The 14,362-nt window shown below is 54.8% G+C and overlaps 5 non-coding genes and 1 pseudogene across 5 annotated transcripts; 3 read left to right on the forward strand and 3 right to left on the reverse strand.

Moving 5' to 3' along the window:
- The first annotated feature begins 567 nt into the window (after nucleotides 1–567).
- Nucleotides 568–732, forward strand: LOC148630859 (U1 spliceosomal RNA). The gene has a single exon (XR_015934958.1). It is a non-coding gene; the product is annotated as a U1 spliceosomal RNA (small nuclear RNA).
- Nucleotides 733–1,367: 635 nt separating this feature from the next.
- Nucleotides 1,368–1,486, reverse strand: LOC148630860 (5S ribosomal RNA; annotated as a pseudogene).
- A 1,809-nt stretch (nucleotides 1,487–3,295) lies between these two features.
- On the forward strand, nucleotides 3,296–3,459 carry LOC148630861 (U1 spliceosomal RNA). Its single transcript, XR_015934975.1, has one exon. It is a non-coding gene; the product is annotated as a U1 spliceosomal RNA (small nuclear RNA).
- A 635-nt stretch (nucleotides 3,460–4,094) lies between these two features.
- LOC148630862 (5S ribosomal RNA) lies at nucleotides 4,095–4,213 on the reverse strand. The gene has a single exon (XR_015934970.1). It is a non-coding gene; the product is annotated as a 5S ribosomal RNA (ribosomal RNA).
- An 8,567-nt stretch (nucleotides 4,214–12,780) lies between these two features.
- On the forward strand, nucleotides 12,781–12,949 carry LOC148630863 (U1 spliceosomal RNA). The gene has a single exon (XR_015934960.1). It is a non-coding gene; the product is annotated as a U1 spliceosomal RNA (small nuclear RNA).
- A 635-nt stretch (nucleotides 12,950–13,584) lies between these two features.
- LOC148630864 (5S ribosomal RNA) lies at nucleotides 13,585–13,703 on the reverse strand. The gene has a single exon (XR_015934963.1). It is a non-coding gene; the product is annotated as a 5S ribosomal RNA (ribosomal RNA).
- Nucleotides 13,704–14,362: the final 659 nt, after the last annotated feature.

Consider the following 14,362-nt stretch of genomic DNA (forward strand, 5'->3'; position numbering starts at 1 on the left):
AGGTGAGGTGCGACACGCCGGAGCCCCGACGCAGCTAATGCGGAGCACTTGTTGGACTGGCATCGAAAGGACGTGTGCGCACGGAGCGAGCCTTCCCTGTGGCGGAGCGCGGGAACTTTCTCCCCCCCTCCCGCTGCAGGAGTTGTGTGCACTGCAGCGGTGCCAAGAGAAAAGCACAGAAGGCAGCAGGCTCTGGAGAGCAGGTAAGAGACGGAGCCTTGTGGGCAGGCGAGCAGGCCCGTTTTTTGGAAATTGCTGAAAAGGTTTGTTCGGTGTGTGGCAGGCGCACGTCGCGAGCTTGCGTGGCGATCTGCCGGTCTGGAGTTATGCAAATGAGGCCGAATTGCATCCCGGGACATGCTGCGAATGCGCAACGGCGACTGCAGATGTGTAGGAAACGGCGCGCTCGTTTTCTCGTTTTGCCCACACTTTTGAGTGTTAGTGTGGCTTGTGAGTGTGTGAAAGAGTGGGCCCAGCAGGAGGCGGTGGCGTGCGGGGCGAGGAGGTGGCCTAGGATGCGCGATTTGTGCTGTGGGTGCGGGCCGCTTGCAGGGGCCTGTTTAACTCATACTTACCTGGCAGGGGAGATACCTTGATCAAGAAGGAGGTTCACCCAGGTCAAAGGCTCGGCCATTGTACTCCGGCTGTGCTGACCCCTGCAAATTCCCCAAATGTGGGAATCTTGACTGCATAATTTCTGGTAGTGGGGGACTGCGTTCGCGCTCTCCCCTGATGTGCTTGGTCCAAAATCAGATACGGGAGGGTTAGGACACCACGAGCTGCGTGGCTGCGGAAGGATCCCGGTTCGACAGGAGTGGACGCCGCTGCTGGTTCTCGCTGGCTTTTAGTTAGGGGTCCGGAGAAGCATCTCAAGCTAGTTCCACTACTCTTTCCGGACGTTCATTCCCTTTTCAAAGTCAGTCGTTTTGCTGTAGTCTGCGTTCTTTAGGCTGATTATCGAGGTTAGCCTTTATTTGGTCATGGGGGGCCTCGGTACTATATGCTGAGTCTAAAGACAGTTTCACCCGTTTTCTGATTGCTCGGTTCTGTACCAGTGCAGACATGTCAAACAGTGAATGGCTGTACCTCTATTGTATCCGTGCTCAATGAATGAAAAAGGTAACAAACGAATATATGTCTAGTTATACGAAAAACGAGTGGTTTATCGACTCATCTTCATTTGCAGATTTAGAGGCAGCTTCGATATTCGTTTTACAGACGGGGTTTTTTTTTGAATATGGGTCACACACATGCCACAGCAACAAAACATCTCTAGAGATGAGGCTATAGATCACCTTTCCATCCTGCAGGTTTTCCTCCCAAAGCCTACGGCACCAACGGCGACCCCTGCTGGCCGGGAGAGCAAAAGCTTACAGCACCTGGTATTCCCAGGCAGTCTCCCATCCAAGTACTAACCAGGCCCGACGCTGCTTAGCTTCCGAGATCAAACGAGATCTGGCGTGTTCAGGGTGGTGTGGCCGTAAACGAATGCCTCGGCGCCTGACTCGCTACTTGAAGCTGTGTGTGGCGGGGGTTCCGTGCCCCCCGAGCGGGACTGAAGGATCGTTCGTGTGCAACTCTTTGGAAAGGAGCTGCTTTCCAAATCGCATTGCGTGCCTGGATGTTGGCGAATGCGCTCCCTTGTGTTGGCTCGTCCCGCACTGGAGGAGGACAAACAATCTGCACGGAGGAGCACCAGGCAAGTCTTCACCAGACAAAAACCTCCAGTGCACAGCACTCTGGAAACATTTCGGGGCTTTCGCGTGTTTATTTCAGCACTTAAAAAGCGCACCGGTCCAACACGTCGGCCGGGCGCGCGGCGCCTCCGCCCTCTTGTGGCCTTGCGGCGTCAGAGCAAGAGGCTCCTTCTCGCTGCCCTTCCGCTGTGTTGCAGGGCCCCGAGAGGGAACCCGGAGCGCGCACTTTGTGGGGGGCGGGGGACCGCGTTCGCGCTCTGCCCCCGGTCTCTTGCGCGAGTACTAAATCTCATGGACAGGGGGGCCTCGTCATTGATTGTTACAGGTGAGACGGGGATTAGGAGGAGACCCCGACTGATGGGTAAAGGGGAGCACTAACACCAGAGGGACACCCCCGGCGTCTCTTTTTGAGAGACGCCCTGGGGTTTCCTAATGGCCAAGGAGGGTCGGGACCTCGGTTTGACGCCTCCCCCGAAGGACGGCGTCTGTTTGTGCAGCAGAGTGTCGCCATCAGGAGGCTGGGGCGTAAGAGAGCCACACAGCCCGCAGGGTGAGCGCTCCCTACTGGTCCCAGTCACACCTCTTGCAGGAGCAGCAGCAACCGGAGCTTTTCCGGGGTGGACTCTCCCATCCGGGTGCCGGCCAGGCTCACACCTGCTGGGCTGCCCCGGGGGTGAGCCCAGTCGAGAGTCGCAGGGCCAGATCTAGTCACCGGGGAGAAACGATACAAGTGAAGGATTGCTCGGCTCTCGGCACTTGAAAAGACCGACAAATGTCTCGTTCCCGCCGGAGCTGAATGTACCCGCATGTGTGGTGTCGTCTTCTTCCCCCGCCCCGCTGTGTTTGCTGTATTGTCTCTGAAGCCGGCCCCCCCGAGACGAGACGGGCTGTTCCTGTGCCCCAATTAACACTTTACAGGTGCCATTCCCCGGCATTGTGGCCATTGTCGGTGCTCACACGCGGTAAGATAAGGCGGAGGAGAGCGGGGCATGCCCAGGGGCAGACATTCAAGGAGGGGGCAGTGCGAGGTGAGGTGAGGTGCGACACGCCGGAGCCCCGACGCAGCTAATGCGGAGCACTTGTTGGACTGGCATCGAAAGGACGTGTGCGCACGGAGCGAGCCTTCCCTGTGGCGGAGCGCGGGAACTTTCTCCCCCCCTCCCGCTGCAGGAGTTGTGTGCACTGCAGCGGTGCCAAGAGAAAAGCACAGAAGGCAGCAGGCTCTGGAGAGCAGGTAAGAGACGGAGCCTTGTGGGCAGGCGAGCAGGCCCGTTTTTTGGAAATTGCTGAAAAGGTTTGTTCGGTGTGTGGCAGGCGCACGTCGCGAGCTTGCGTGGCGATCTGCCGGTCTGGAGTTATGCAAATGAGGCCGAATTGCATCCCGGGACATGCTGCGAATGCGCAACGGCGACTGCAGATGTGTAGGAAACGGCGCGCTCGTTTTCTCGTTTTTCCCACACTTTTGAGTGTTAGTGTGGCGTGTGAGTGTGCGAAAGAGTGGGCCCAGCAGGAGGCGGTGGCGTGCGGGGCGAGGAGGTGGCCTAGGATGCGCGATTTGTGCTGTGGGTGCGGGCCGCTTGCAGGGGCCTGTTTAACTCATACTTACCTGGCAGGGGAGATACCTTGATCAAGAAGGAGGTTCACCCAGGGCGAGGCTCGGCCATTGCACTCCGGCTGTGCTGACCCCTGCGAATTCCCCCAATGTGGGAATCTCGACTGCATAATTTCTGGTAGTGGGGGACTGCGTTCGCGCTCTCCCCTGATGTGCTTGGTCCAAAATCAGATACGGGAGGGTTAGGACACCACGAGCTGCGTGGCTGCGGAAGGATCCCGGTTCGACAGGAGTGGACGCCGCTGCTGGTTCTCGCTGGCTTTTAGTTAGGGGTCCGGAGAAGCATCTCAAGCTAGTTCCACTACTCTTTCCGGACGTTCATTCCCTTTTCAAAGTCAGTCGTTTTGCTGTAGTCTGCGTTCTTTAGGCTGATTATCGAGGTTAGCCTTTATTTGGTCATGGGGGGCCTCGGTACTGTATGCTGAGTCTAAAGACAGTTTCACCCGTTTTCTGATTGCTCGGTTCTGTACCAGTGCAGACATGTCAAACAGTGAATGGCTGTACCTCTATTGTATCCGTGCTCAATGAATGAAATCGGTAACAAATGAATATATGTCTAGTTATACGAAAAACGAGTGGTTTATCGACTCATCTTCATTTGCAGATTTAGAGGCAGCTTCGATATTCGTTTTACAGACGGGGTTTTTTTTTGAATATGGGTCACACACATGCCACAGCAACAAAACATCTCTAGAGATGAGGCTATAGATCACCTTTCCATCCTGCAGGTTTTCCTCCCAAAGCCTACGGCACCAACGGCGACCCCTGCTGGCCGGGAGAGCAAAAGCTTACAGCACCTGGTATTCCCAGGCAGTCTCCCATCCAAGTACTAACCAGGCCCGACGCTACTTAGCTTCCGAGATCAGACGAGATCGGGCGTGTTCAGGGTGGTGTGGCCGTAAGCGAAAGCCCCGGCGCCTGACTCGCTACTTGAAGCTGTGTGTGGCGGGGGTTCCGTGCCCCCCGAGCGGGACTGAAGGATCGTTCGTGTGCAACTCTTTGGAAAGGAGCTGCTTTCCAAATCGCATTGCGTGCCTGGATGTTGGCGAATGCGCTCCCTTGTGTTGGCTCGTCCCGCACTGGAGGAGGACAAACAATCTGCACGGAGGAGCACCAGGCAAGTCTTCACCAGACAAAAACCTCCAGTGCACAGCACTCTGGAAACATTTCGGGGCTTTCGCGTGTTTATTTCAGCACTTAAAAAGCACACCGGTCCAACACGTCGGCCGGGCGCGCGGCGCCTCCGCCCTCTTGTGGCCTTGCGGCGTCAGAGCAAGAGGCTCCTTCTCGCTGCCCTTCCGCTGTGTTGCAGGGCCCCGAGAGGGAACCCGGAGCGCGCACTTTGTGGGGGGCGGGGGACCGCGTTCGCGCTCTGCCCCCGGTGTCTTGCGCGAGTACTAAATCTCACGGACAGGGGGGCCTCGTCATTGATTGTTACAGGTGAGACGGGGATTAGGAGGAGACCCCGACTGATGGGTAAAGGGGAGCACTAACACCAGAGGGACACCCCCGGCGTCTCTTTTTGAGAGACGCCCTGGGGTTTCCTAATGGCCAAGGAGGGTCGGGACCTCGGTTTGACGCCTCCCCCGAAGGACGGCGCCTGTTTGTGCAGCAGAGTGTCGCCATCAGGAGGCTGGGGCGTAAGAGAGCCACACAGCCCGCAGGGTGAGCGCTCCCTACTGGTCCCAGTCACACCTCTTGCAGGAGCAGCAGCAACCGCAGCTTTTCCGGGGTGGAATCTCCCATCCGGGTGCCGGCCAGGCTCACACCTGCTGGGCTGCCCCGGGGGTGAAGGATCGTTCGTGTGCAACTCTTTGGAAAGGAGCTGCTTTCCAAATCGCATTGCGTGCCTGGATGTTGGCGAATGCGCTCCCTTGTGTTGGCTCGTCCCGCACTGGAGGAGGACAAACAATCTGCACGGAGGAGCACCAGGCAAGTCTTCACCAGACAAAAACCTCCAGTGCACAGCACTCTGGAAACATTTCGGGGCTTTCGCGTGTTTATTTCAGCACTTAAAAAGCACACCGGTCCAACACGTCGGCCGGGCGCGCGGCGCCTCCGCCCTCTTGTGGCCTTGCGGCGTCAGAGCAAGAGGCTCCTTCTCGCTGCCCTTCCGCTGTGTTGCAGGGCCCCGAGAGGGAACCCGGAGCGCGCACTTTGTGGGGGGCGGGGGACCGCGTTCGCGCTCTGCCCCCGGTCTCTTGCGCGAGTACTAAATCTCACGGACAGGGGGGCCTCGTCATTGATTGTTACAGGTGAGACGGGGATTAGGAGGAGACCCCGACTGATGGGTAAAGGGGAGCACTAACACCAGAGGGACACCCCCGGCGTCTCTTTTTGAGAGACGCCCTGGGGTTTCCTAATGGCCAAGGAGGGTCGGGACCTCGGTTTGACGCCTCCCCCGAAGGACGGCGCCTGTTTGTGCAGCAGAGTGTCGCCATCAGGAGGCTGGGGCGTAAGAGAGCCACACAGCCCGCAGGGTGAGCGCTCCCTACTGGTCCCAGTCACACCTCTTGCAGGAGCAGCAGCAACCGGAGCTTTTCCAGGGTGGAATCTCCCATCCGGGTGCCGGCCAGGCTCACACCTGCTGGGCTGCCCCGGGGGTGAAGGATCGTTCGTGTGCAACTCTTTGGAAAGGAGCTGCTTTCCAAATCGCATTGCGTGCCTGGATGTTGGCGAATGCGCTCCCTTGTGTTGGCTCGTCCCGCACTGGAGGAGGACAAACAATCTGCATGGAGGAGCACCAGGCAAGTCTTCACCAGACAAAAACCTCCAGTGCACAGCACTCTGGAAACATTTCGGGGCTTTCGCGTGTTTATTTCAGCACGTAAATCGCACCGGTCCAACACGTCGGCCGGGCGCGCGGCGCCTCCGCCCTCTTGTGGCCTTGCGGCGTCAGAGCAAGAGGCTCCTTCTCGCTGCCCTTCCGCTGTGTTGCAGGGCCCAGAGACGGAACCCGGAGCGCGCACTTTGTGGGGGGCGGGGGACCGCGTTCGCGCTCTGCCCCCGGTCTCTTGCGCGAGTACTAAATCTCACGGACAGGGGGGCCTCGTCATTGATTGTTACAGGTGAGACGGGGATTAGGAGGAGACCCCGACTGATGGGTAAAGGGGAGCACTAACACCAGAGGGACACCCCCGGCGTCTCTTTTTGAGAGACGCCCTGGGGTTTCCTAATGGCCAAGGAGGGTCGTGACCTCGGTTTGACGCCTCCCCCGAAGGACGGCGCCTGTTTGTGCAGCAGAGTGTCGCCATCAGGAGGCTGGGGCGTAAGAGAGCCACACAGCCCGCAGGGTGAGCGCTCCCTACTGGTCCCAGTCACACCTCTTGCAGGAGCAGCAGCAACCGGAGCTTTTCCGGGGTGGAATCTCCCATCCGGGTGCCGGCCAGGCTCACACCTGCTGGGCTGCCCCGGGGGTGAGCCCAGTCGAGAGTCGCAGGGCCAGATCTAGTCACCGGGGAGAAACGATACAAGTGAAGGATTGCTCGGCTCTCGGCACTTGAAAAGACCGACAAATGTCTCGTTCCCGCCGGAGCTGAATGTACCCGCATGTGTGGTGTCGTCTTCTTCCCCCGCCCCGCTGTGTTTGCTGTATTGTCTCTGAAGCCGGCCCCCCCGAGACGAGACGGGCTGTTCCTGTGCCCCAATTAACACTTTACAGGTGCCATTCCCCGGCATTGTGGCCATTGTCGGTGCTCACACGCGGTAAGATAAGGCGGAGGAGAGCGGGGCATGCCCAGGGGCAGACATTCAAGGAGGGGGCAGTGCGAGGTGAGGTGAGGTGCGACACGCCGGAGCCCCGACGCAGCTAATGCGGAGCACTTGTTGGACTGGCATCGAAAGGACGTGTGCGCACGGAGCGAGCCTTCCCTGCGGCGGGGCGCGGGAACTTTCTCCCCCCCTCCCGCTGCAGGAGTTGTGTGCACTGCAGCGGTGCCAAGAGAAAAGCACAGAAGGCAGCAGGCTCTGGAGAGCAGGTAAGAGACGGAGCCTTGTGGGCAGGCGAGCAGGCCCGTTTTTTGGAAATTGCTGAAAAGGTTTGTTCGGTGTGTGGCAGGCGCACGTCGCGAGCTTGCGTGGCGATCTGCCGGTCTGGAGTTATGCAAATGAGGCCGAATTGCATCCCGGGACATGCTGCGAATGCGCAACGGCGACTGCAGATGTGTAGGAAACGGCGCGCTCGTTTTCTCGTTTTGCCCACACTTTTGAGTGTTAGTGTGGCGTGTGAGTGTGTGAAAGAGTGGGCCCAGCAGGAGGCGGTGGCGTGCGGGGCGAGGAGGTGGCCTAGGCTGCTCGATTTGTGCTGTGGGTGCGGGCCGCTTGCAGGGGCCTGTTTAACTCATACTTACCTGGCAGGGGAGATACCTTGATCAGCCTGTAGGTGGAGTAGTTGGATTGTTTTTCTTTTGTTGGAAGCAGTGTTCGATTTGCGGTTTTTGAAATGGCAACCTTTGGATCCCGTAAGAATGCTGTACGTTTTGAGCTCTTGGATGACCTCTTCATGGATCGTATGCAGTTCAGCAGAAAAGTGTTACAGAAGGAACTTGGCTTTGAACCTCGGCACTTGGATTTCATCTTCGCTCTCCCAGGTCAGAAAGCATTTGAGGTTGTATTTGCTACCTATCCTCTGTTTGAACAATGCGTGGATGTGTTTGAGGTAAAAAGAGGCAAAGTTCCTGCACTTGAGAAGATCAACTTGCAGCCTCTGACACAGAGAGAGAGGAAAACGGTGCATGTTGTTATGTTCTCGGAACTGGCAAAGACGGAGGACATTCACACCTGGCTTAACCAGTACTGCACCGTCCACCATGGAACTGAGGTTAGAGATGTTGATGGTATAAAAACAGGAGCAAGGAAATTCGAGGTTCGCTTGCTCACAGCGTAAATGGAGGCTTAAGGCACCTGCCCTCTACAATCCGGCTGGGCGCCTGCAATGGCTATGTGTTTTATGTGGGACAACCAAAGGTGTGTCGGCGCTGTGGTGCTGTGGGACACCTGGCATCGTCCTGCACTGTGAAATGCTGCAAGACCTGTGGCAAACAGGGACATTTAGCCTCTGACTGTTCAATGCTGCCAAAGTGCAATTTATGTGGCTCGGAAGGACACGTTTTTAAGAACTGCCCTCACGCCTACGCCAATAAACTCAAAATGAGAAAGGATGAGGCAGTGCTTGTTTCAGCCAAACCGGCCCGAAAATCCAAAGCAAACAACAAGTCAAACAAAGAACCCTTGTTGGACAAAGACTCTCAGCCTCCAGCCAGGATCAGTCCTGCTGTGGCTCCGGGGCTGGTGGAAGAGAAATCCACTACGCCCCCACAACCGCAGACTGCACCAGACAAGCACGAGGGTTTGAAAACCCCCGAGAACAGCGAGGACCCCTCCCCCACTCCTGCTCCTCAGAACGAGGGCCAGTGTGGGGCCCCCCGGTGGAGCGGGTCCAGCGAGGATACCCAGGATTCAGCGGAGCTGCTTTTCTCAGACTCTGCAAGTGCTACAGATGCCCTCCTCTCCTCCATCCAGTCCATCACGGAGGATCTGCAGCAGCTGGTGGGTGAGGGGGAAGAGGAGACTGGTGCATCGGCTGCACCCCTTTCCCCTCAGTGCTCCCAGGAGCTGGACTTGAGGAAAAGAAAAAATGACTCTGTTTTCTCCCCGAGCGAGGAGGAAGGAGAGCATGGCGATGGGGACAGCTGGAACCTCTCCACCCCTCCCTCTACCCCCTTCCTTGAAATGGACTCTGTGAACGCTTTTACTGCTGCCACCCTGATGAAGGCTCATTCAGAGGATGGCTGGCAGGAAATTGGTAAGAAGAAAAAGAAAAAGAAAAAGGTAACAGGTGAGACCGAAGAGAAATGTGTTTTGTAAAGACTGGTTCCACTTTCTTATGTAATATGGCTCTTAACATAATTTCTCTTAACACAAGAGGTATCAATGACAGAGTTAAATGCCAGTCTGTCTTTGATTACCTCCAGCAGAGAGAGGGAGATGTGTTGATGTTGCAGGAGTGTGCTTTAGCCTATCAAGAGAGGTATAAAAGTTTTGAAGATAGGTGGGATAAAGGGCCTTCTGTTTGGTCAGGGGACAATAACAACAGAGCCTCTGGCGTGGCCATTCTTTTCAAAGGATGGGCATTCAAATTGAAAAGTATTCAGAGGGTCATAGATGGCAGGTTGCTGTGTGTGGATGTGGAATGGGGGACCGTTAACCTGCGGCTAATCAATGTGTATTGCCCTACTGACGTAGGAGGAAGGGTGGAGCTACTCAAGGCACTCTCCCCCCTATTGTTATGCAGCACAGACGTGATAGTGGGAGGGGATTTTAATTGTATCTTAGAGCACACAGACAGGCAGTCTAGCTCGCCGATAAAATTGGATTCCAGCTCACTGGCCCTGCAAAACTTAGTTCAAGACTTTAAACTCTCAGACACATATAGATGTATATATCCCACAACAGCAGGATATACATGGTCAGGGAGGAATAGCAGCTCCAGAATTGACTATTGCTTTGTCTCAGAGAGAGTGAAAGTTGTTGGGGTCACTCTTCAGCCTGTCTTCTTCTCAGATCATCAGGCTTTAGGGTGTAGAGTGGAACTCCAGGGCGGGACTGTCTTTGGCCCAGGCCTCTGGAAACTCAACACAAAGCTGCTAGAGAACGAGGGGGTAGTATCCCGCTACAAGGAGAAACTATCACAGTGGCTGTCCTTGCAGTGTCTGTACGGGTCAGTAGGAGAGTGGTGGGAGGAGGTGAAGGTGAGGACAAAGGCCTTTTTCATGGCTGAGGGAAGGAAGGCTGCTGCCAGACGGAGAGGAGTGCTAGCCAGGAAACAGAGGCAGCTGCAGCGTCTCTACACGATGCTGCACAGTGGCTCCGATGTGCTCGAGGATATCGCCCTTTTAAAAAAGGACATCCGGAGCATAGCCGAAGAAAGTAGTCGAGGAGTGCTGTTAAGAAGCAGAGTGCAGTTCTTGGAAGAAAATGAGAAGTGTACTCGCTTCTTTTTCAGGAAAGTGGTAGGCTCCAAGACTGTCATGGAAAGTGTAGTTGATGAGGAGGGACGAGAGAGAACAGAGCCGAGTGCTATCCTCTCCTGCACCGAGGCCTTCTACTCAAGACTGTACAGCTCTACAGAGGTAAAGGATGAAGATATTCATTTTTTTACCTCAAAGCTAGAAAACATTTTGAGTGAAGAAGATAGGGAAGTACTTGAGAGGGATTTGACAGTAGAAGAGCTGAGACAGGCTATGGAGAGCTTACAGAAGGGGAAAACTCCGGGTGCTGACGGGCTCCCTAAAGAATTTTATTGCACCTTTTGGGATCTGCTTCAGGATCCGCTACTGCTCCTATTCGAGGAAAGCTACAAGACAGAATTGCTGCCTGACTCCTTAAGAGAAGGCACTATCTCTCTCTTGTTTAAGAAAGGAGCAAAAAATGACATAAAGAACTGGAGACCCCTCAGCCTGTTAGGCGTGGACACTAAGATCCTGTCCAAAGCCCTTTTCCTGCGCCTACAAAATGTAGTGGCCTCACTGGTAGGGAAAGAACAGACTTGTGGGATAGCAGGACGCCTGATGAGCGACAACCTGGCCTTGTTGAGGGATGTCTGTCTGTACTCTGAGGATCGCTCCCTCCCTCTGTGCATTTTAGGTGTAGACCTAGAAAAGGCCTTTGACCGCCTAAACCGGCAGTACTTAACATCGGTACTTGAGCACATGAAGTTTGGCCCCATCATGAGAAAGTGGATTAACCTGCTGTACACAGGTAGCAACAGCAGAGTCATGGTTAATGGCAATAGATCACGCACCTTTGAAGTCTGTTCAGGGGTGAGGCAGGGCTGCCCATTATCCCCCTTGTTATTCGTTTTGGCTATGGAGCCCTTAGCCTGTGCCTTGCGCCAGGATCAGGCCATTAATGGGATACCAGTGCCTGGAAGTGGGGGAGGAGAGGTAAAGACGTCTCTATACATGGATGACGTCACCCTGCTCCTCTCTGACAATGCCTCAATTAGCAGAGCTCTGCAGTGCTGTGATCGGTTCTCTTTGGCTTCCTCCGCAAAAATTAACACATCTAAGAGTGAGATTTTTTATCAGAACTGGAGGGAGCCAAAAGAAGGACATGATCTCAGGCTGCAAGAGAAGAGAATTAAGGTCCTGGGGGTGTATTTTGGAGAAGAGATGGGAACAGTAAATTGGCAGAACAAATTGCCAATCTTAAACAAAAAACTGATGCAATGGAAGGACCGAGACCTCACCATGACAGGGAAGGTGCTGGTCATCAAAGCCGAGCTCTTGCCTGTCTTGAATTTTCTGGCTTCTACCTTCCCAATCCCACACCGTGTTGCGGCGGTGCTGAGGAGATTGATGTTTCAATTTCTATGGGGTGGGAAGCAGGAAAGACTCAGAAGGGAAATAATGTACAGGCCGCTACCCTCAGGGGGGAAGTCTGTCCCAGATATTGCTACGAAGCTGCTGTGCATTTTCCTGGCCTCTGTGCTGAGAGGCTTTGCAACAGCACCTGCAGCGCGTACCTGGACTTATTTTTCCAGGCTCTGGGTAGGTAGGGAGGTGTTCAGAGTGTGGGGTGTCAGACCCAAGCTGGACGTCCCACTCTCTGACACATGCCCTGCAATTTATGGGACAGTTAAAAGTTTTCTAAGATCTCACCCAATTGGCCATATTCCCCTCCGAGATGTCAGCGTCCAAAAACTGGAAGATTTCGTAGCACCCCAGAACAATAGGCAGACCCCTGTGGGCATTTTAACATCAGCCCAAACAAGGAAGGTGTGGAAACACACATCCTCTAAATTTCTGTGCAACATTCACAGAGATTTAGCCTGGAGTGTCGTCCACCAGTGCTTACCGGTACGAACTTTCTTGTACCGTAGGGGCCTCACCCCCAGCCCTCGCTGCGTTAGGGTGGGCTGCGGCGAGGAGGAGACTGTGACCCATCTCCTGTGGTCCTGCTTTTTTGCTAAGGCCTTCTGGGCACAGTTTGAAGATTGGTTGCAGGCTCTCTCGCCCCAATTTACCCTGACCGCTGCTTTCATCATATACGGCATCTCTCCTGTCAAACTTCCTCCTGACGTGTTTGACAGGATCTGGGCCGTGGTGAACAGTGGGAAAGACGCCCTGTGGAGAGTGAGGAACATGGGGCTGTTCAAAGGCATCGAGGTCCCAGTCAAGGCAGCAGGTAGCCTGGCCCTGTTCATCACCCGAGAGAACTATTACCTCAGAGATCTGTGGAGAGAAGGGAGGGAGGAAGCAGAAAATCTGTGGGAAATAGAGGGCATTGGACAGTATCTCAAGAAACTGTGAAAAACATTATCATGTTTAAATAAAGAATGTGATTTGCACCAGAAAAAAAGAAAATTGTTGCTATGTAACTGTTACCGTGTCAAAATGTAATGAGATGTGATCATATATACTGTTTTAAGTATGTATATTAATGTAAAGCTTTCTGATTTGTGATTTCCTGTAATTTTTTGTGAAAAGAAAATAAAGTTCTTAAAAATCGAAATCGGTTCACCCAGGGCGAGGCTCGGCCATTGCACTCCGGCTGTGCTGACCCCTGCGAATTCCCCAAATGTGGGAATCTCGACTGCATAATTTCTGGTAGTGGGGGACTGCGTTCGCGCTCTCCCCTGATGTGCTTGGTCCAAAATCAGATACGGGAGGGTTAGGACACCACGAGCTGCGTGGCTGCGGAAGGATCCCGGTTCGACAGGAGTGGACGCCGCTGCTGGTTCTCGCTGGCTTTTAGTTAGGGGTCCGGAGAAGCATCTCAAGCTAGTTCCACTACTCTTTCCGGACGTTCATTCCCTTTTCAAAGTCAGTCGTTTTGCTGTAGTCTGCGTTCTTTAGGCTGATTATCGAGGTTAGCCTTTATTTGGTCATGGGGGGCCTCGGTACTGTATGCTGAGTCTAAAGACAGTTTCACCCGTTTTCTGATTGCTCGGTTCTGTACCAGTGCAGACATGTCAAACAGTGAATGGCTGTACCTCTATTGTATCCGTGCTCAATGAATGAAATCGGTAACAAATGAATATATGTCTAGTTATACGAAAAACGAGTGGTTTATCGACTCATCTTCATTTGCAGATTTAGAGGCAGCTTCGATATTCGTTTTACAGACGGGGTTTTTTTTTGAATATGGGTCACACACATGCCACAGCAACAAAACATCTCTAGAGATGAGGCTATAGATCACCTTTCCATCCTGCAGGTTTTCCTCCCAAAGCCTACGTCACCAACGGCGACCCCTGCTGGCCGGGAGAGCAAAAGCTTACAGCACCTGGTATTCCCAGGCAGTCTCCCATCCAAGTACTAACCAGGCCCGACGCTGCTTAGCTTCCGAGATCAGACGAGATCGGGCGTGTTCAGGGTGGTGTGGCCGTAAGCGAAAGCCCCGGCGCCTGACTCGCTACTTGAAGCTGTGTGTGGCGGGGGTTCCGTGCCCCCCGAGCGGGACTGAAGGATCGTTCGTGTGCAACTCTTTGGAAAGGAGCTGCTTTCCAAATCGCATTGCGTGCCTGGATGTTGGCGAATGCGCTCCCTTGTGTTGGCTCGTCCCGCACTGGAGGAGGACAAACAATCTGCACGGAGGAGCACCAGGCAGGTCTTCACCAGACAAAAACCTCCAGTGCACAGCACTCTGGAAACATTTCGGGGCTTTCGCGTGTTTATTTCAGCACGTAAATCGCACCGGTCCAACACGTCGGCCGGGCGCGCGGCGCCTCCGCCCTCTTGTGGCCTTGCGGCGTCAGAGCAAGAGGCTCCTTCTCGCTGCCCTTCCGCTGTGTTGCAGGGCCCCGAGAGGGAACCCGGAGCGCGCACTTTGTGGGGGGCGGGGGACCGCGTTCGCGCTCTGCCCCCGGTCTCTTGCGCGAGTACTAAATCTCACGGACAGGGGGGCCAAGTCATTGATTGTTACAGGTGAGACGGGGATTAGGAGGAGACCCCGACTGATGGGTAAAGGGGAGCACTAACACCAGAGGGACACCCCCGGCGTCTCTTTTTGAGAGACGCCCTGGGGTTTCCTAATGGCCAAGGAGGGTCGG

Source organism: Lepisosteus platostomus, unplaced genomic scaffold (genome assembly GCF_059453375.1).
Source record: "Lepisosteus platostomus isolate fLepPlt1 unplaced genomic scaffold, fLepPlt1.hap1 Scaffold_86_H1, whole genome shotgun sequence".
Taxonomy (NCBI): Eukaryota; Metazoa; Chordata; class Actinopteri; order Semionotiformes; family Lepisosteidae; genus Lepisosteus; species Lepisosteus platostomus.